The sequence below is a fragment of the Tachypleus tridentatus genome, chromosome 9 (assembly GCF_004210375.1).
Source record: "Tachypleus tridentatus isolate NWPU-2018 chromosome 9, ASM421037v1, whole genome shotgun sequence".
Taxonomy (NCBI): Eukaryota; Metazoa; Arthropoda; class Merostomata; order Xiphosura; family Limulidae; genus Tachypleus; species Tachypleus tridentatus.
The window spans coordinates 132,854,577-132,877,441 of NC_134833.1; the positions used below are offsets into that span (position 1 = coordinate 132,854,577).

Here is a 22,865-nt window from a genome sequence, read left to right on the forward strand (position 1 = left end):
AATGGACAAATCCAACGATATCAGAGTAGCCCAAGGGTTAGCGATGTCCGCTTTAGTTAGCTGTCTTATCTTTACTCGCTCAGTTCAAAATTAGAGGTGATAAGTCTCTATGTATCTTAGTACGAGTACCCTAAACAACAAATCTCGTGGCAAATATTCGGAAGAAAATTTCTGTTTTACAGAATAAAGTAAAAACAAAATCATGTTTTGTAGTAAAATGTAACAGACAGGATTATTAATGGAACTCACTTTTCTTTGTTCTCATGTTTAACTTTTTCAGGCCGTTCTATATTCAGTTTTATAATTTCTTTTGGAAACTAACACCCCCAGTGACACAGTGTTATGTTGTATGCCTGCGGACTTACAACACTAGAAATCGAGTTTCGATACCCGTGGTAGGCACACCACAAAATTCCCACAGTGTAGCTTCGTGCTTAACTTCAAATAAACAATCTTGACCAATCCAATGTTAAAAAAAAAAGTTTAACTTCAGTTTTTTGTTATTCTTTCTAACCGGTTCTAAAGTTTCATTAATGATTATATTTTTTTTGTTAACGTGAGGTCATTCAAATCGTAAGGGCCCGGCATAGTCAGGTGGGTAAGGCGCTCGACTCGTAATCCGAGGATCGCGGGTTCGAATCCCAGTCACACCAAACATGCTCGCCCTTTCAGCCGTGGGGGCGTTATAATGTTACATTCAGTCCCACTATTCGTTGTCAAAAGAGTAGCCCAAGAGGTGACGGTGGGTGTAATGACTAGCTGCCTTCCCTCTGCTAAACTATGGACGGCTAGCGCAGATAGCCCTCGAGAAGCTTTGCGCAAAATTCAAAAAACAAAACAATCAAATCGTAAGTTATTTCCAAAAGCAATAAAAATAGAATAATCTTGTGAATTATGTAAATATTTTATTTTTTGAACAGAATTGTTTGTTGCAAAGTATAAAGGCACGAAATGGACTATCTGTTTTTTACTCATTGCGGGTTTCGAGACTCGATTTTTAGCTTTGTAGGCCCACAGTGTTATCGCCATCGGGATGCATTAAATAAAAGATATTTTCTTTCATTTGTTGATACCTTTCTGTTATCTTCTTTAAATAAACTGCAAAATGTCTGTTGGAACTCATTAATGACTAACCCTAGCATACTTATGTGGCTCAATTCAACGTCTGCGAAAAGCTGTTTATTTTATGTTACGCTTCCCGTTGTGTATGTAAAGTTTCACAAAATTCTTTCAAGAAACACAATCACCTACAGTTGAGAGATTTAACATTTATTTTATGAACTGTTGTTAACGACATACAAAAACGAGTCTACCATATTAAGAATAGAGGAAAAGGACCCATAATGGAGCCTGCGCAGGAATGTCGATTATCACACGAGTGTAGAGAATATTTAGAACTGTTGTAGAAACGTCTAGCCTCTTACACGGTTAAGAGTGCCTGTCAGAGAACTGGCTTGTAACAGTAAGAACTGCACTTCAACATTCGGAAACCTTGTTCATAAAATGTTCTATGATAAGTTATTTTAAAAGCTGTCTAGTTCTTTGCATTAGTCTTCTCAGAATTTGGTAAGTACGTGGTGTTCTGTTTAATCTTTTGATTGGTCTTTTAATTTGATATGTTCTCGGTTCTGCGTTAAATAGAGAAATGATATTTGGTTAGTATAGGCAAGATGGTTCTACAAACTGTTATATTTAGGTTCCATTTTATACTACCTGTTGATTTGTTTTAGTTTTCCTTGTCCTAATCTCAAGTTATAAGCAGGATAATTATAATTTATTTCTATTTATATCAAAAATAGAGATTTCTTTGTATAAAAAAAACTTTTTTCATTCATACTTGCTTATTTAAACAAAGTAAATTGAAACGGGCTGATATTGCAAGAAACATAAAAAAGCTAGGGAAACGTCTCTGCCAAATTTTCCTGAATATATATGTTTATTTTATACATTCTGGAAACAACACCAGAGCTAAGTTAACTTCTCCGATTTCAAGGTTCTAGCGAGTGCAACGTTTCTTAAGTTAGATACTAAATTTTTGTTTGTTTGAAATTAAGCACAAAGCTACCTGATGGACTCCCCTGCTAGTAGAGCGGTAAGTCTACGGATTTACAACGCTAAAATCAAGGGTTCGATTCCCCTTGGTGGGCTCAGCAGAGAGCCCGATGTGGCTTCGCTACACGAAAAACACACACGCTACCTGATGGGTTGTCTGTGCTCTGCCTACTACATGTATCGAAACTAGACTTATTTCTACTGTTGTAAGTTCGCAAACATACCGCTGTGCCACTGGGAGGGGGCTTTCTAAGTCATAAAAATCCTACAATTGTTTTGCTTGGAAATTTTACAGAAAAGGAGTGGTTTACGGAATAGATATAACCAATATTAGATGAAAGATATGTGCTCTATCGCTAGATGAAAATGCTTTGAATTTCAAGAGAATGACGGTATTTTCTCTCCCATCTTCTATCTGCATTGAATTATCCAACAGAAAAAAGAAGTTTTTTTAACAAACATTAAAGCAAACCAGCCTTCACTAAGATATTAACAAAATGAAACAGCCACTCGGAGGATTTTTTTAAAAATTCCGAAATGGATATAACATAGGAAACTTGTTTCCATAACTTACTAACGTGACCTACTAATGGAACTTTTGCTTATTTTAAAATTTTGTTTTATTTTATGATGAAATATATTTTTATGTCATTGTTCAATATTTGAAAACATTCGAGTGAATCAATGCGCATGCTTATAACAAAATGGATTTGCTGTAATTCACATATTTTGTGTTTGAGCGTTCTTATTTTATTCAGGATTTTTTCAACTTACACTAATCAGTACAACTGATCAAACAATTTCCTTCGCAGTATATATAATTGTGTCAAGCTCTCTGCGATAACGTTAAATTTAAAATAACCGAACACAGAGCAGCCCCCGAATACTAAAAGAAATTCCTCCCAGCGCAAATTCAAACAAATAAGAATCGAATAGACTGTCTGAAATTGTCATTTGTTACAAACGTAAGATAACTTTTAATCGTTATTACAAACTTTTGAAGAAAAACGTTTTCAACAAAGATATTATTTGAAATTAACTGACCATTGATTATACGGCGCTACTAGCTGTAGGAAAGTCGTTTATCGTAATGATAATAAAGGCCTATTCTCCTAATTTCAAGCTAGTTTAACATAAGGTTGTTTGTTTATTTTTGAATTTCAAAACTACAAGAGGGCTATCTGCGCTAAACATCCCAAATTTAACAGTGTGAGACTAGAGAGAAGACAGCTAGTCATCATCACCCACCGCCAACTCTTGAGTTACTCTTTTACCAACGAATAGTGGGATTGACCGTAACGTTATAACATATCCTCGGCTAAATTTGTTAATTAATTATTTTATTTTCTATTAATCCATTTGTTTTACTTTCAAAATTTCTACATTCAAATATTTATTTTACTTTTTTGACACTTAGTACTCATTGCATTAATTTCAAGACAGGATATTATTAAATTCAGATTATATTTACTATTTTCAGATGCTAGTTTTAAGTGGCCTGGCATGACCAAGCGCGTAAGGCGTGCGACTCGTAATTCGCGGGTTCGCGCCCGCGTCGCGCTAAACATGCTCGCCCTCCCAGCCGTGGGGGCGTATAATGTGACGGTCAATCCCACTATTCGTTGGTAAAAGAGTAGCCCAAGAGTTGGCGGTGGGTGGTGATGACTAGCTGCCTTCCCTCTAGTCTTACACTGCTAAATTAGGGACGGCTAGCACAGATAGCCCTCGAGTAGCTTTGTGCGAAATTCCAAAAAACAAACAAACAAAGCTAGTTTTAAAAAGGAAAACTTATTAAATCGAACTTTCTCGACTGTTGAAGCGTGTAGCTCGTTGTTGTAGTTTTTACTTGCACACGATGTACAAAGTGTATTGAACATGAATCTTCAAATGTTATATGAAGTAAACAGGATATAACAGGTAGTGTCAGTGTTCTAGCTAGCTGTGATCCTTACAAAACTCATGATGTGTTTTTGTTTCACCCTGTTAGACGTAAACTATGTAGCCAACTCGGTTGTTTCATAAGTCTTTTTATTTTATGAGAAGATCCGTGAAATGTCTATTTGAGGTAACACGCGCAAATAGGTATACAAAATAGAATATATATGTATACACACACACATACGTATGTACTCTAACTTGAAAAGAGTCGTTCAGATCAAAGTAACTTAGAAACACATGACATTAATACGAGGTTTGGTCAATTTCGTGCACAGACACTTGAGGGCCAGTCGAGCCATATTTAAGGCCTCGAGCTTTCTTAGAAAATAAATGTAAAAGAATCACATGGTGTTTCATCTTGTTAACATTGTGATGCTAAATATACTAAACAAACATATTCAAACAGGGTACTTTCTGGTCGACTCGTGAAGCGAGGAATTCTACCGTACTATAAGTATTATATCAGGTTCGAATTCTATCCAAACTCAATTTTCTCTTCTTTTAAAAGAAAGACTATATTCCGCTAAAGTTTTTTCCAACACGCAAACTCTCCTAGTGTTGTTTTCAAAATACATGCAACACCAGTATAAACAATGTGTTGTTTAAACTTTATTAAACATTACATAAACGTATAGCAGATGACAAACTTAATAAAAAAATCTTACATTCTTACTGATATCACAGACTCAGCGTTAACTACATAAAGTCCTAGATTTTATAACAATGTACCTGTGACTAACATAATTACTTACCTTTCTCAGTTCAATAAAATTAATAAATCACACCAACTTTTTTATATTCTGCTACAAGGAAAATAAATTCATAAAGATGAGTTAGTTTTATTGTATAGCTTTAAATTTTAGTTTGTTTATATTGGACATAGAGTAATGTTACGGCCCAGCATGGACAGGTGGGTTAAGGCGTTCGACTCGTGATCTGAGTGTTGTGGGTTCGAATCCCGGTCGCACCAAACATGCTCGCTCTCTCAGCCGTGGGAGCGTTATTATGTGACGGTCAATTCCACTGTTCGTTGGTAAAGAACAGTTGGTAAGAGTTGGCAGTGGGCGGTGAAGACTAGATGCCTTCACTCTAGTTTTACACTGCTAAATTAAGGACGGCTAGCGCAGATAGCCCTCGTGTAGCTTTGGGTGAAATCCACAAACAAACAAACAAGCGTAATGCTACACTGTGCTAGCAGTCCCAATCTTAAATTTATAGATGACAGGGAAAAAACAACTCCAAATGTCAGTTCTTCGGCTACTGTAATCAAATAATTTGATTTAATGCATGTATTATACAAGGCGTTTCGTGATATGTTCCTTCTCTTTTCTTACCTTTGTTTTACCTGGTATTTTTGATTTAATCTAACAACAAATGATATTTAAGGAAAATCGTCTTATGTAAATACAAAAGTTCAAACTTTCAAGAATGATCAAAGCTCAAACTGCGCAGCCAACTCTATAAATAATAATGTATGTCTATTGGCCTTTGTTTGTATACTCTCAGATTCCAGAGTTTGGTTACATTACTGACCGTCTGTAGATTACATTGAAACTTTTAAATAAAACAACTCTATCAAGATAATCTTTGAAATTTTAGGGCGTTTTTGATATCTTTTCTCAGTTTATATGTTGGAGAGTTGTCCTTTTTGTTTAGGCATCCTTTGTCTAGGTTGCTCGTATTCTCTACGTAATTGTGAAATCGATGTATAGCATGTTGGTTGTTTTCTTCCAGTCAACCAACGTATTTTACACGTTTAATAGCCAACTCAGCTTTAGTAACCTGGTAAATATAGACTAGAAATAATTCTTTAAACTTCAAGCAGATTATTGGAATTCGTGGTCATAGGATGAAATTACTAAGCCTTTAACAACCTAAGAAGAGAGAATAACATGATTAAAGAAAGAAATTTATAACAATAATATTTTTATTTATCAAAATCCAAACGCCTACAGTTTACTATATGCCAAAAACTGTACTGTTTGTTACAGTTTCATCAAGTCTGGTATTGTAATGTGCTTGCCGTAACGGATGTGTGTGTATTTTAAACGTAATTATATATCAGAAGCAAAAGGAAATATTAGTTTTCCACACAAACATTTCTACCATTCTTGGAAACTGAACAGAAACTTTGCGAAGATGACACAGCTGTTTGCAATGATATCTTTTCTGTGTTTGTTTCTTTTTATTGATGTCGGCAAGAAAACAAACAAAAAAACAGTCAATTAATTTATAACCGGCTTCGTTCTGAATGGTTTATCAACAGTTAGAGGTACGTTACTAGAGTTATTTGATGAACCATGAAGAGATAAGTTATTATAGAATGGAAGTTTTTCCTGTATTATTAGTCCTGAATTTTTAAGTTCTGGACTTCGGCAAATTAAGTGAGCACCACGCATGAAATGTTACGCTATTCAGAAAGTACTGTATCCATGGTTCAAGGCCTTCGGAAGATACTTGTTTTTTTTACATTTTCTTCGTGCAAAATAAACTTTCAGTTGTTCCGACACTGATAACCCTTGTGATCTAATCATACTTCATAAACTCGGAAGGTTTCGTCGGATCGTGGCTGCTACTTGACGAGTGTTAGTGTAGAGGGATAAAGACGGTAACCCTAACGCCCTCACGTACCCGTCGCGCGTAGTTACATTCCTGTTATTTAACTTCTTTCTCATGAAACACAGAGCAAGAAATATACATATAAAGTTACACGTTTTTTGCTTGTTTTATTTCGGATATTCGCGCAGATCTTAGCAAGAGTTATTTACTTTGTGATGATGAGAAACTCGCTTTGAGTACACTATAAAGCACACTTCACTTAATGCAATCTAGCTAACTCCTTTAATCACACATGAAGTTTCTAACTGCTGAAGTTATATAATGTCTTCGTAAAGATACTAATGTCCGGTATAAATACGCTAAAGTTAAACAGTATGTAATGTTCGAAATTTATAAACGTTCCTGGTCAAATATCTGAAGGTCCCTATTAATAAGCATTAATCACAATTATAGCTTCCGAGATTTATAGTACGAGGGCTGTTCAAAAAATACGCGGACTGACGTCATAAAACAAAATGTACTTTATTTAGAAGTTACAGGTCTGGGACCCCTTCAAAGTACTCTCCTCCCCAACGCACACACTTATCCCAACGGTGTTTCCACTTGTTGAAACAGTCCTGGTACGCTTCTTTTGTAATGTCCTCCAGCTCCTTCGTCGCATTTGCCTTAATCTCGGGAATCGTCTCAAATCTTCTTCCTTTCAAGGGTCTTTTGAGTTTGGGGAACAAGAAAATATCTCAAGGAGCAAGGTCAGGTGAGTAGGGGGGGTGAGGAAGAACAGTGATTGAGTATTTGGCCAAAAACTCACGAGTTTTGAGGCACAAATTTCGCAACAACGCGGTTCATCTTCAATTTTTCGGTCAAAATCTCGTAACAAGATCCAACTGATATCCAACACTCTTCAGCAAGCTCCCTGACAGTCAGACGTCGATTTGCCCGCACCAAGGTGTTGATTTTGTCGACGTGTGGGTCGTCAGTTGACGTGGAAGGACGTCCAGGACGCTCATCATCTTCAATGGACTGTCGACCATCCTTAAAACGTTCATGCCACTTGAAACATGCCGTACGCTTTATAGCAACATCACCGTAAGCCGTGTTAAGCATAGCAAAAGTTTCAGTCGCAGAGTTTAACACAAAATTTCACAGCGAGTCGTTGCTCCTTCAGGTCATTCATTCTGAAATCCGCCAAACGAAAAAATCGCACTTCACTTAAAACCGCGTAGCTAATACACAAATGAAGATATCTGCAATCAGGAAATGGCGTCGTAATCAGCTGATCTGTGCAAACCTAGCGACACCAAGCGGATTCCCCTGGAACCAACTGTAGCCGCGCAATTCAAACAGTTCGCGTATTTTTTGAACAGACCTCGTATAGCAACCACAAACCAATAATATATACTGTCTCTTGGCGCGTCGCGTTGGTTACATGTAATTGCATTAGGAGAGTTTCTAGAAATTTTAGCCTAGACAACAGTTCTGACGATACACTAGTGCTTAAGTACACACATATATTTTTGATTCTTACACTCAAGAATTTTCTACAATTTTAGTGGATAGGCGGGAATTTCGCAATACATATTTGACAGTATAAGTTATGTACATACCTAAATAATAATTTAACTTAGACAAACACCGATATTAAAAATAGACACATAATAGTAAATCCATCACTTTATTTTCTTACTCTCGTAACGTTCGCGCTTTCCCATTTTATTCACATCATGACAGGTAGAAATATAATACATAGTCTTTTTATTGTAGATTAGACTTCTTAGCTAAAAATAAATCTTGTGACATGTGTTCATTGGATTAGGAGAAGATAAAACTGCAAAATGTGATAAAAGAAAGTTGTATTGTTATTGGAATTCCAATATACTCGAACAGTGTATGAGGAAGAGATGAAGCATTTCTGTTTCACCAAACTTCGAAAATTGCTTTAAATTCAATTCCTTTGTTTGGAGATTTAAAAAACAAAACGCACATTCAAAAAACAAACAAACAACTCCATCCAAATAAGAAAAAACATTTCGACCTTCTTCAGGTTAAGACGCCCTAAGAAGGTCGAAACGTTGTTCTCTACTTTATTTTAAATAAAGATTTAATACCCATATTAGCCGTCTTGAGATACAAGAGTTATTTACGCTACCCCTCCCTAATTTTGAATTAATACACCAGAGGGAGCTCAAACTATTTAACAGTGTATTTGATTGTTATGTTTCCTACCTTATCTCAGAGAAATCTTACGTTCCATAAAACTAATTATTTCGGACACTCAAACTAAAAGATAGCAAATTTGTTTATCGATAGAAAAGTGATCAAGGAGAATATTGTACGATTCTCGCATATGTTATCGTACGAATAATATAAACTGTAAACAAATAAATGTAAAAGATGTTAATAAAAGCTCTCTTCTACATATAAAACACACGATAATTTTTTTTATTAGATGTATAACTCCTACATGATTCCCTATTACATTATCTTCGAAACTACAGAATTGTTCTAACCAGAAGACAGAAGGTAAAACAAGTTCTCTTTCCTCTAAAACAAAACTCACCAGAACAATATTTCGTGTTTGTTTGAATGCCTGAATGACATCTTATGCATACAACGGGCTACACAGGTTGTTCGCTTGCACGTCGTATTACATCCACAATGGTCGCAACAGTCTGTTCGCCCGGGCAACACCTTACGCACAAAATGAGCTAAACAACTAGGCAAGAGACCGCTTTGAACTAGGTGTAGTAGATTTTGATCTTGAACTGAGGATATCGTAAAGAAAGCGTCCAGTCGGCAGCATCCGCCACCTAAAACGACTATACCTATGTGAGTAGCGGGATTGACTCTCACTCCTATAACGCACTCGCAACTGATAGCTCTTGTATGTTGCTACAACACAGTATGTTTTGGTTATTCTACGCTTCAAATGAACATAGCAGTACTTTTTCCATCGAATTTTCACTTACACAGTCAAGATATAGTGTTATTATGCACGTTGACAATAAACACATTTGTATGATTTACGTTTCATAAGGTATTTCCACTTGACAATTGTAATATTTTTCTTTTAAATTGAAACGTATTTGCTTTCTACGTCACTCGGAAGTCAAAGCTAAAATTATAAGAATATTTCATGACGAGAGGTTAATAAATCTTCTGTATATTCTGTTCAGCTTGAATGTTAGCTGTTTTTTGTATAAACTTATTTTAAATATTTAAACAAGTTGTAGTAGGTATAACTTTATATCTTACCGAATGTTGCAGGGAAAAAGAAATGAGCAAGTTTAATAAACTGTTTAGAAAATGTGAAACAAGTGAGGAAAAAAACACAGAATGTCTGAAGAAATTAGGTAAAAAAAAGAAATGGAATATAATGTGTATGTAGACATTCTTTCTCAAATAATTCTTAACTCAGTTATTCTCAGAAGACTATTTCTTTGTCGATTCGCTTTCAAACAACCAACATCTGAGACTTTCGCTTTGCTCTCGTTTCAAATACTATTAAGAAAAAAAAGAGAAATGGCCCACTAAAAAGATCAATATTTTAAAGTATGTTAATTGCTAAGATCAGATTTTGAAATATGGTCAATAATTATACATTTCTGCTCGCGTATAAAACTTAAACCAACTTCCTAATTTATCAACTTACTAATCTATTAGAATCGTAACTTAACTTGAATACCAGGTAGAGAGGAAACTAAAATATATTGGACTAACTATTTAATGCTTTTAGATTGAAAGTACTGTTTGTTTGTTTTTTTGGAATTTCGCGCAAAACAACACGAGGGCTATCTGCGCTAGCCGTCCCTAATTTAACAGTGTAAGGCTAGGGGGAAGGCAGTTAGTCATCACCACTCACCACCAACTCTTGGGCTACTCTTTTACCAACAAATAGTGGGATTACTTGTCACATAATAACGCCCACACGGCTGAAAGGGCGAGCATGTTTGGCGCGAGGGGGATTCTAACCCGCGACCCTCAGATTACGAGTCGAACGCCTTAACCCACCTTGCCATGCCGGGCGATTGAAAGTAACTGATCATCTTACATTTCCTTCTGACAGCGATCACAAAAAAATATACAACTGTTGTCAGTAAAATATTTTATAGCGAAACAAATTTGCTGGTGGTAAAGAGAACAGGTTCGCAGAAAAATGTTACTTATTTTCTATGAAACAAAAGAGCCATAAAGAAACTCGTTACTAAACTACCACGTTTCCATTACAACTATTATTTCTGAATATAGAAATAAGAAAAGCTTGATTTATATCATGTGTGTACAACACAAACTGAATTCATTGTATTGTAGCGAATTCTTTAGAAAAAATGTCACTGTTGGCATTCGGTAGCTTTTATACAGAATTCAGTTCGCGGATATAAAACATGGATGACAAAGGTAGCTTTTTTTGTTTTTTAATTTACCGCTCCTATCAACTCTGTCTTCTGCTGAGAAGAATGTCTTTGTTTGTTTCAAACTTCAAGTAGTTACACGCCACGAGCAATAAATAATTATCTATGTATATTTGTGCAATTATTGTTGTTGTTTTTTTCCAGAAAATTCCTTCTGTTATAAAATCGCACAGAGATACTGATAAATATTAATGAATTAATACCTCTCTATATAGAGGAATTAGCAATTAACTGTTGTTTGCTTTCCTTTGTGGACAACTTGTAAATGATTTATCTCACTAGTTTAGGAAAACTTGTTTACTTGTGGCAAATCTAACAGCACTTTCTGCTGCTACATTTAATTTTGAACTGCTGACCACAGGAAAGGTAGTCACCGGGCAACAGTCACAGTCAACTGTTAAGATAATCCTTACTAACATCTAGTGTAATTGGTAGTCACATTCTAATAAATCAAGGGTTAGTTTTCCCTCGGTGGACTCAGCAGATAGCCCGATGTGGCTTTGTTGTAAGAAAACACACACACACATTCTAATACCCTAAGATTGAAACGGAGGCGGGTTTCGATACTGTAATTCACAGATTGCGAGCCAAGCCATACTACACTTCCTTTCAATGCATTTTTTATTATGATGGTAGTTCTTTATATAATTTTTGAAACGTGACGAGCAATTATTAATATTTCACTTAATATTACAGTTAATTCATAAAATTAATATAATTCATAATTTTTTTATTGAAACTTAAGAAGAAAAAGAAGACATATAAGATTTCATTAAACTGGTTTCTGCTGTTTATAGCGGATTAAAACAACGAATCACGATGATATAGAACTCCTGTATTGTATTTAAATGATGTAAACATGTTCAGTAGGTTTTAATATCAGGAAAAAAATCTGTAAAATAAAATCATTCTTCTAAACTTAATCATTCACAACAAAATCGTATAAACTAGTCAGCAACATGAATATCTCATCCGATTCACCCACAAATTAAACTGAATTATTTCATACGATTCACAAACAAATTAAGCTAATCCACACATGATTACCTCATATGATTCACAAACAAGTTAAACTAATCACACACATGATTATCTCATATGATTCACAAACAAATTAAACTAATCACACACATGATTATCTCATATGATTCACAAACAAGTTAAACTAATCACACGCATGATTATCTCATATGATTCACAAACAAGTTAAACTAATCACACACATGATTATCTCATATGATTCACAAACAAGTTAAAATGATGATGCACACGATAATCTTCTCATCTGATTTCCTCAAGACTTAAGCTTATCCCCAATATATTTTAACTGATTCATGCACAAGTTAAATTTATCATCCACAATATATTTTAACTGATTCATGCACAAGTTAAATTTATCATCCACAATATATTTTTAACTGATTCATGCACAAGTTAAATTTATCACACAAAATTTAACCTAACCACCCAAAAGACAATGTTCTCATTCGATATTTCTTCACAATCTTTTTTCAATTAGATTAAACAAGGAACAAAAATAACTCTGTGTTTTTATGTTATTTTTAGTAATACTAAGAGTTCTATCAAGACATTAGCTCTCTCTGCAGTTTCTTTATCTGTCGACTTTTTTTTACACAATTTTATTTTGTTTAGCTGGTAGTATACATGAATTTAAAATGAATATTTACCATCATATACGTTAAAGCTGTAAGACATATAAAAATTACATTCTCGCCTTCTGATTATTTCAAAAGAACTTGTACCGATTGATCAAATACGGAAACAAAGTTTAAACTTTATACTTGATTAATTGAGCTTGAGATTGGTATAAACTTTATATAAGTTTTAGAGTTAACTTTGCGATATTATGTCGACTTTTTTATGTAATAAAGTTGATAAATAATGGTTAGAAACACCATATCTAATCCAGTTAATCTGTCTTGTTGGTAAATCGTTCAGAAACAACAATAAATATAGAGCTCTCAATGTCGTCACAACGTCATTAAAATTCCTTTACGTTTTCTAAACAGGCTATTAATATCCTGTTAACACAAAGATATTTTGTTCTACAAGTGAACGAATTGTCACTATATGTGTGATTGGTATATAAGTGATAAATTAATAAATTTCTTTACCTTACAACTCGTTAAAAAAAAAAAGAGAAACGATTTTCGTCAAATGACATAAAATATTTACAGCTGCCCCTTCCTAGTAGTACAATGGTAAGACTGCAGGTTTATTGCGCTAAAATTTGAGTTTAGATACTTCTGGTTGGCGTAGCACAGAGAGCTTGTGAGTAGTTTTGTACCTACAAATAGCTAGCCAAAAACCTCACGAGACACATGACAAAGTGTGTGTGTTTTTTCGTATAGCAAAGCCGCAAAGGGTTATCTGCTCAGCCCATCGAGGGGAATCGAACCCTGATTTTAGCGTTGTAAATCCGGAGACATACCGCTGTACTAGCGGGGATAACAGATTTCGTGTTGACCAATTTGTTTAATAAATGTAAGTAAGGCTGAAACTTAAAGATTTTATATTAAAAATTATTTTAATTTCGAAGAAAATCTCATTTTAGCCACGTTCTAACTTGTCTAATGAGAAAAGAAATTGCAGTACTTAAATGCCCACGGTTTCAATTTGTTAGCTAATGTGTGCTGATATGTTTGTATTTTAGTTGTCATGGGATATAAACTGGAGGGATTAATATTTCTGAATCTTTCGTTGTTCAGTGCAGAAAGTGTTATTATGCTGCACCTATCATAAAAACCGCACCTCCAATTTCAATTTTATTCAGTCCTTAAGTTTATTAAGCCATCGGAAGACCTACGTCGTCTCAAGTTCAAAGGTGTATATATAGATTTAAAACTACCTGTACGATGTTATGTGTATAAGTAGTTAGGGTAGCTGTTGCGCGGTATGCCGCCAGAGAGCAACACAAGTGTGTTGACCTCAGACAGTGAATATGGGTAACGACGATGACGTCATATACACTAGAGACGATGGTGTCTTGACAGAATGAAGTTGTCATGACAATGGAAGTCGTCCAGAAAACCTATTGCTACTTCCATGAAGTGGAATCAGAGGGCGCACTGTTATAATGTAGATCACCATAACGTTAAGTTAACAAAATCTTAAAAGTAATAATTTGAGCTAATTTCATAACCAAGCGTTTACAAGTAAAGAATTAAATACAACTTACAAGGGCTGCAGTCCCATAGGGTTGCATATAGGTCTAAACTTAAATTTTTGTTTGCACTTATATATTTATTTCTATAACGTGTTTTACAAAGGTGGGTAATGTTACTAAGGGTAGTGTTTACATAGGCAGAGGTATGCAATACTTTATATAGTTTATAAAGAATTGTGAATAATCAATCAAAAGTTCAGTTTGGTTGTCTCATGTTGTAATTTCCACAGGCCCGAAAATATAATTTATGGTTACGAAGCAGCTTTGTGATATATCATACGAATTATTGCATAGCAATAAACAGGTCGAGGTCGTTAAGAGGCGTATGACAAAGTAAGTTCTGAGCTGACTAAGTCTATTACCATACACTGACGTTATCTATGTATTTACATTGTATTTAGTAATTACAATAAATGGTTCAAATTGTACGTAATCATATATTTTCCACGTAAGTGTAATGTTTACCATACTTTAACTGGAGTTTCTGTGTACCAGTGATTTAAAACTTGATAAATAATCAACTTGTGAAATGTGTGAGAGTTATGGCTTTATTAAATGATACAACGAATTATACTTGTATGTACTCGAATGGTGGCAGAGATAGCTGTTTCTGTTTAGCGTTGATGAGTCTGGTTACAAGTTGAGCCAAATCCTAATTTTTAATATCAGTCTACAATAAACAGTCTAAAGTTAAATTAAATCTGGGCCACTTTTCAAATATAAATATTCTTTACCTTTCATTACTAATTATCAGACTGATGCAATTCTACTACATTGAAGAAAGAATAATGAACCAGCTTTTAACGTAAGTACATCATAACATACACGTCTTCGCTTATAAATCTAATTTCTATATTTCTTTGACACATTAATGTTTGTTTCCAGTCGTATTCATTGTATTAATAAATAACGTTGTTGTGATTTACTAATTACATGCTATTTTATACATTACACTACTGTAAAGAAAAGAAAATATTGTTGAAAATAATGAAATGGTAAAACAATCAATTCGATCGGCGAAGAAAAACCAGTAAAACATAAAAAGTAACAGTTAGGTTCCTCTACTATTGTATAACATGAAGGTGCACGTGATTCATCTCACGTCCTATCCTATTGGGAATGATCGTTACGTGTCTCTATCAGCTTACGTGAATAATTTGAATATTCACATTCGACAATTCAAGGATTTTGGAAAAGGAAAACCATATCCAGTCAAGCATCATTTTTTCTTTAACATAATGGGAGGAATTTAAACAGTGGATCTGAAACATTAGTGTAGCTGTATAGAGCAAAACTGAACAACATTTTATATATGTAAAAACGGCTCGTTCGGGTTGAGAAAATTTTTTACGTAGTGAAGCGAACAACGTTTTGACCTTCTTCGGTCATCGTCAGGTGAACCCAAACGAACCGTTTTTACATATATATTTCTCTACAAGTGGGTTTTCTCAACATCACTGAACAACATTTTCATCTGGAAGGACGGAATCGTGTAATCCGTGTTGCACGTGTTAATAATATTCTGTATATTGTTTACTTATTGATTTGATTATTATGCTGTTGATAAGGTTATCTGATAAGATTCTCTTTGTGTTATCAAATTCAGAATGGCAGAATTTATGTGCACAGATCTGTCATTTTGGTACTTATTTACACTCTAGTTCATAATGAAAGGTAACTGAACAATCAGATTAAACCAATTCTTATTAATATACATACGGTGAACAAGTGTACACTATTTTACATGTGCTGAAAAACGAACAATGTGAAACATGTGAAATCCATTATGCTAGCGAAACTCATCAATCTTTTATCATGCGAGATCATGGTGAATGTGTATGGTTATATTAACAAGAGTGAATACATTTATTGTTTAGTATTTAACCAAAGAATGATTGTGATACTGTAGGGAAAGGCAACTTGATCCAAGATTTATTTAGAAAAAAATCAGCATGTCTTCTACCTTTGAATATTCAAAGAACAAACAAAATCTGTGAAACGATTTATGATCAAAGTTATTGTCTTTCACATTCCATAAATACACCACGTCTACTGTTTATCATTAACAAATATACTTTACAATCATAATAAGCTCCATGTTCACAACACTTTAACCCTGACAATGAAGAACACATTTGTATTTCACTGAGAATTAACAGTCGGTAAAACAAATTTTATCTATTCGGGCACTTAATATGACAATATTAAAAAACTAAATGTACATTCGTGGTGTTCTTAAAATTTGATGATATATCACTAGATTATTTTCTGCTTCAAGTTACCAATATTTTGATCTATAACTCACGTATTTGTCATTTGACTATAACTTTACAAAGAAATCAAACACCAAGAGCTATACATAGTCCAACTTCTTGAAGATGTAATTGCTTAGACACTTAAAAAAAAATACCAGTATTATCCATCGTCTTACAATTTGGGCTGTGTTCTTCAAGCTTGTCTGAGAGTTAAATTCTTACAACAAGTTGACAGCTCGATAACGTTTCATATTTACAAATAACACAAACTGAAAAATGAATGAATTATAAATATTAGATTGCCAAGAGTAAATTATCTTTTATATAAGTTTGGTATATTACAGTTTGTGTATAGTTCTTGTATACGTTCTTTGTAGTTAGGTTTTCTCATAAACCTTTGTTTATTAATCATATGACCACTATTTGAGAAATAATCCGTTCTCTATAATGTATTTCAAACAAAAAAATAATATGTTTTGCATGATATATAACAACACAGAACGCTGATTGTGGCTCTAGTACAATATAAAGGACAGAAAATGTGTAGACTATTTTATTGCACCTTTCTATTATTAAACACATAAACACAATAGAATAATACTATAAACCCATAAAACATGAATCACACGATTCCTTCCTTCTAAAAGAAAATCCCATTCGGTTTTGCTCTATACAAGTACATTAATGTTTAAGGTCAACTGTTTAAATTTCCCGTTCTATTAAAGAAAAAGCGACGCCTTCCTTGATTGGATACAGTTTTCGTTTTTAAAGTCTTTGAACCGTCGAATATGAATATTCTAATTATTTTCGTAAGCTGATAAAGTGATGTAACGATAATTCCGAATAGGATAGGCATGAGATGAATCAGGTACCTCTTGACTTTGTGTTATATTAGGAGAGCCTAACTGTCGTTTCTCCTGTTTTACTGGTTCTCCTTCACTGCTGGAGTTGATCGTTTTTGCCAACTTATTAACTGTGAACGGCTTTTTTTTTTTCTTTCCAAAATAATAAAATATAATGAGTAAAACACAGAAACGTTATTTATTAATATAATAAATATGACTGAAAACAACCATTACTAGGTCAATAAAACACAGAAATTAGACCTATAAACAATGAAATTTTATGATGTACTTTCATTTAAAGGCTGGTTCATTATTCCTTTTCCATGGAATAGAATTGCATCAGTCTGATAATTAGTAATGAAACGGACAGGATATAGAGCGAAACTGTAAATACATGGTTACGAAATTGGATTGAAGTATTAGTTTTTAAGACTTTGTAACTACAACGTTATGTTGATCTAAATCATACCAATAGGCCCTTTGGTTCCACTTCGTGTAATTATGACGTCACGCCCAGCAACACTTTCTCTGTGAACCTGACGATGACCGAAGAAGGTCGAAACGTTGTTCGCTTTTCTATGTAAAATATTTTCTCAACCCAAACGAGCCGTTTTTGCATATAAATTTCTCTGTCTTTTGCCTGTTCTTACAGCGCACCCTCTGGTGACACTTCATGGAATCATGACGTCATTGTCTCTACACCTCGCCATTACCTGAGGTCGACACACTTGCATTGCTCGCTAGTGGCGTATCGCGTACCATTTGCACTAACTACTTGTATATATCGAAAATTACTCACGTAGTATTTCTCCGAAAGAAGGCTTAGGGCCACCTTGAGGGGTCACCTATTTTAACTATTCGCAGCTTTATACAGTAGTGTGTTGTATGTCAGTCAGTTAGTAGAAACTAAAATGACGTCATGTAAGGAATGCTCAACGTTGCAATTTGTATTTTCATGACGTCAGTAAAATATCTACGTACCACAAAACACGAGAAGAATTATACATAACATATATACTTCTAAAGTAAGAAGTAAAAATATACATACTCTTAATTTTGTTTTTATTTACTCTCGAAGCAGAACACTTTCTAAGACCTTGAAGAAATAAATTTAATATGTATATACTTAAAACAATCTATGCGGTATTACGTGTATATACATAAAACTATCTATACGGTGCTATTTGTATGTATATCTAACACTACCCGTGCGGTGTTAGTCTTATATACTTAAACTGCTCGTGCAGTGTTACGAGTATATACCTAAAAGTATACATACGGTATTTCACTCCTGGGTTAAGTGTTAGTTTTTATCGTTGACCTAGTTGGGTTGATGAGAACTGAGCTGCAGTACTTGGCTGGTCACGACATGAGTTTTGTTCCCTTTCTTAACGTTTGCATCTTATAAAACTTACATCCCACTTTTATCATTTCACCTGCGAAAGTTAAATTACGTTAGCTCTTATGCAACTTAACTATCTGACTAAAATATATTCGTAAGCACAGACATAAACATTGATTTCTTCTAAGGTACACACATTCAAATTTCTACCTGCGGATACGAATAAAAGAACGCTTCAACATTTAAGACTCTTCTACATTTTCTCTTCATTAATAAAATTTTTACCAGTTTCATGATCTTCAGGCTATAATTTTACGGAGAATCTGTAATAAAAACATTCAACTACGCGTAAATAATTTAAACTACATTCGTATATTTTTTTCGAAATGTAATACTAGTATAATTAAACGGATTAGAATATATTAAAAATGAATTAAATTGGTTTAAACTTATTAAATACATTTCTTTTTTTATTTTTATAATTCTTGTTTAAAATTTTGATTTGATTTTTATTTTATTTTTATTGTGATTATAAAAAATGGTTAATTTCCTTAAGCTTTAATAATGTAATATAAAAGGTGTTTTTTACTTACTTTACTGTCCTGTTTGTGAGTCTTAGAAATAGCCTTACGGTTTCACAATTCCAATTAATTAATTAATTAACTAGTGCTACTTCTACCCTCTTGCATCCACTGATGTAAAAAATGACACCAAATGTATACGAAATAATTTTCGAAAAATAATATTTCATTATACATTACATACCTAAAATAAACAACAACATTTGAAAATATAGTTCTTTCAGAATTGTTAATGTTTTTGCTTGTTTGTTGTTAAGCAAAGAGCTGCACAATGGGCTCTGGATGCTGTACCCACCACTGATAACGAAACATTAGCATTATAAACCTTTAGATTTAATGTTTAATCACTGGAGGGGAAGGCATTTCATTTTCTCTAATTCATTAAAGTGTTCGATTGCATATAGTGAAATTTTGAGAGAAATCTAACATGGAACTTGGGTAAATTTATTCTCAATTTTTGTCAAGAAGAGTTGGCGTACAAACACACAGAGACGTAACCAAGGAAATGGTTGTTTGTTTGTTTTTGAATTTTGCACAAAGCTACTCGAGGGCTATTTGTGCTAGCCGTCCCTAATTTAGCAGTGTAAGACTAGAGGGAAGACAGTTAGTCATCACCACTCACCGCCAACTCTTGGGCTACTCTTTTACCAACGAATAGTGGGATTGACCGTCACATTATAACTTCCTCACGGCTGGGAGGGCGAGCATGTTTGGCGCGACGGGGATGCGAACCGCGACCTTCGGATTACGAGTCGCACGCTTTAATACGCTTGGCCGTGCCGGGCCGACCAAGGAAATATTCATCACATATTATTTGTTAGCTTTTGTACATAATAAACTCGTTTTGTGTAATTTAATACCAATAAAGCCCCGTCCCCAGTGGGTTTCGATACCCGTGGTGAGCAGAGCACAGATAGATCATTGTGTAGCTTTGTGCTTAATTCAAAAACAACAACAATAACAACAAAACTTATATATATACTATTACATTTGATTTCATTTGTTTTAATGACCATTTTATTAAACACTTAGATTAATTACAGCTTTTCAATTTATTGTCCCTCCCCTTAAACTTTTCTGCCTCCTGTGAGTGGAAAATTTAAGAACGCCATTGGAAATACACAAAGTTTTCACTGAATAATGTATAATCATATACTAATGCAAAATCTGTTTTACTTGACCTAAATTGTGCTTGATTTACTATGAACTTACAGCAACGAAGTTTGAGTCGGAAGAGCTACTTCTTATTGGAATCAGGAAAAGTTACTTCTTATTGGAATCAATGAATGAAGATGTGTGTTCCCGTTCTTCTAGCATCTTGAGGATTCAACATTTTACCATTAAATACGACCTTGCAGAAATTATCTTAACAATGATAGTAACAGAGATTGATATAAAGCAGAAGAAAGACAATGTTAAACACTGATTTATTTTGCTGTCCTTCGACTCATTTATTTATTCCATTGGGAGATATCAACGGCAAAATAACCAAAGTGGATTCGTATGACCTCCAGATGGTCCCAAAACTCCAGTGTTAAGTTTGATTTTATGATTTGTATGTTGATATATTGTTATGATAGTGTTAATTTATTCTCTTGATTTCGTAAGTATGTGAGGACAAACGACCACTCTGAGTCTTTTGTTACTGATTTGTTTGTTTTGAATTAAGCACAAAGCTACACAATGGGCTGTCTATGCTCTGCTCATCATGGGTATCGAAACCCGGTTTTTAGTGTGTAACTCCGCAGACATACCAATGTGTCACTGGAGGGCTTTTGTTACTCCATTTCCGGTCGTTAATTTTTTTTTTCTTTTTTTTAATTACGTGAAGATTAACTTACCTTAGATTTACATGACTTCGCACATAGAAAATATTGGAAGATGTTCTTTGGGATTTTAAAGTAAATCCATTGTTATATGTTTGTCTTTCTTTTTCAATCTTCTAGGCATTTTAACATACTAAAAATTCATTCCAGTACACAAACGTCTAAAAGGTTCCATAAAACAAACATAACCTAATAGATAAAATATTATTAAATAGTAGTTTCTTAAAGTGAATTGTTATTATTTTTTATTATTTTTCCCTCTACGGTACTATTAGTGCAGAATACTGTGTTTAGTATGTTTACTGGCCCGGCATGGCCAAGCGTGTTAAGGCGTGCGACTCGTAATCTGAGGGTCGAGGGTTCGCATCCCGGTCGCGCCAAACATGCTCGCCCTTTCAGCCGTAGGGCGTTATAATGTGACGGTCAATCCCACTATTCGTTGGTAAAAGAGTAGCCCAAGAGTTGGCGGTGGGTGGTGATGACTAGCTGCCTTCCCTCTAGTCTTACACTGCTAAATTAGGGACGGCTAGCACAGTTAGCCCTTTAGTAGCTTTGTGCGAAATTCAAAACAAACAAACAAACAATAGTATGTTTACTCCATCTTCCGGCAGAGAGAGGAAAGGAGGCTATTTCTGCCTATGGTCTTGTTAGTAAATGTAACGTTAATACTGGTTAATTAAAGAACTATCGTAGCCTAAAGCCATTACCAATTTATTATCTACAGTAACGTTCATTACATAGGCACTTGGTAAATAACACTGTTCTTTAAGTAACGTTCATTACATAGGCACTTAGTAAATAACACTGTTCTTTAAGTAACGTTCATTACATAGACACTTGGTAAATAACACTAAATAACACAGTTCTTTATCAAATCGAATAAATGAAAAAATATTGTATTTTTCTAATCATTTAACGTTAGCTGGTGGATTTTTATAGACAACATATATTAGAAACAATCTAACTTGTATAACTTAAACGATGTTCTCTTGATTAATGTGTCAGTAATGCAGATCTAAGATTTTCTTTATATCTCTCGTAATGAATAAAAAATTAAAATTTTCTTTTAAATAATATATCAAATAACTGTCTTAAATTTTCTGAGACTTGTTTTTTTCCGCAACGAAAAATGTTTTATGTGTTTTATGAAATTTGCTGTTGTTTTCTGATCGCAACTACTTACTTACAGTCATGTGAAAAAGTTAGGACACTCTATGAAAGCCTGTCTATTTTTGTAACTTTTTTGGATATATAGATATTTAATCTTAATTTTAACAATACTGAGAGATTATAGGGATATAACTAAACAATTAAAACTGAAGAAAAGACTTTTCAAGATCTTCTGTAGATGTAATTCTACAAAAATGCATATTCTAACTGAGGAAAAGTTAGAACACCCCACATTTATTCCCACTTAAAATGGCTCAACTCTCACACAGGTGTATCACACCAGGTGCACATGATTAAAAGATCGTTACTCAGCATTTTGAATGAGGCTTGCCCTATTTAAACCTCAGACATTTAGTTTGGTGTGCTCCAGACTGTTGAAGTGAGAGTGAGCACCATGGTGAGAGCAAAAGAGCTGTCTGAGGCCTTCAGAAAGAAAATTGTAGCAGCTTATGAGTCTGGTAATGGATTTAAAAAGATCCCAAAAGATTTTGAAATCAGCCATTCCACTGTCCGGAAAATAGTCGCAAGTGGAGAGCTTGCAATACAACCACCAACACACCCAGGTCTGGTCATCCAAGCAAGTTCACCCTGAGAGCAGACCGCAAGATGCTAAAAGAGGTCTCCAAACACCCTAACATGTCATCACGGGACCTACAGCAGGCTATGGCTACTGATGATGTGAAAGTGCATGTCTCTACAAT

At 34.2% G+C, this 22,865-nt stretch overlaps 1 protein-coding gene across 1 annotated transcript in view; it reads left to right on the forward strand.

The window, feature by feature from the left end:
- Window positions 1-1,422: 1,422 nt before the first annotated feature.
- The window catches only part of LOC143226411 (glycine receptor subunit alpha-2-like), a 107,745-nt gene continuing 86,302 nt past the window's right edge, over window positions 1,423-22,865 (forward strand). The window contains exon 1 of the mRNA XM_076457345.1: window positions 1,423-1,566. The gene's annotated coding sequence lies outside the window, so the exon portion shown is untranslated. The remainder of the gene's footprint in view (window positions 1,567-22,865) is intronic.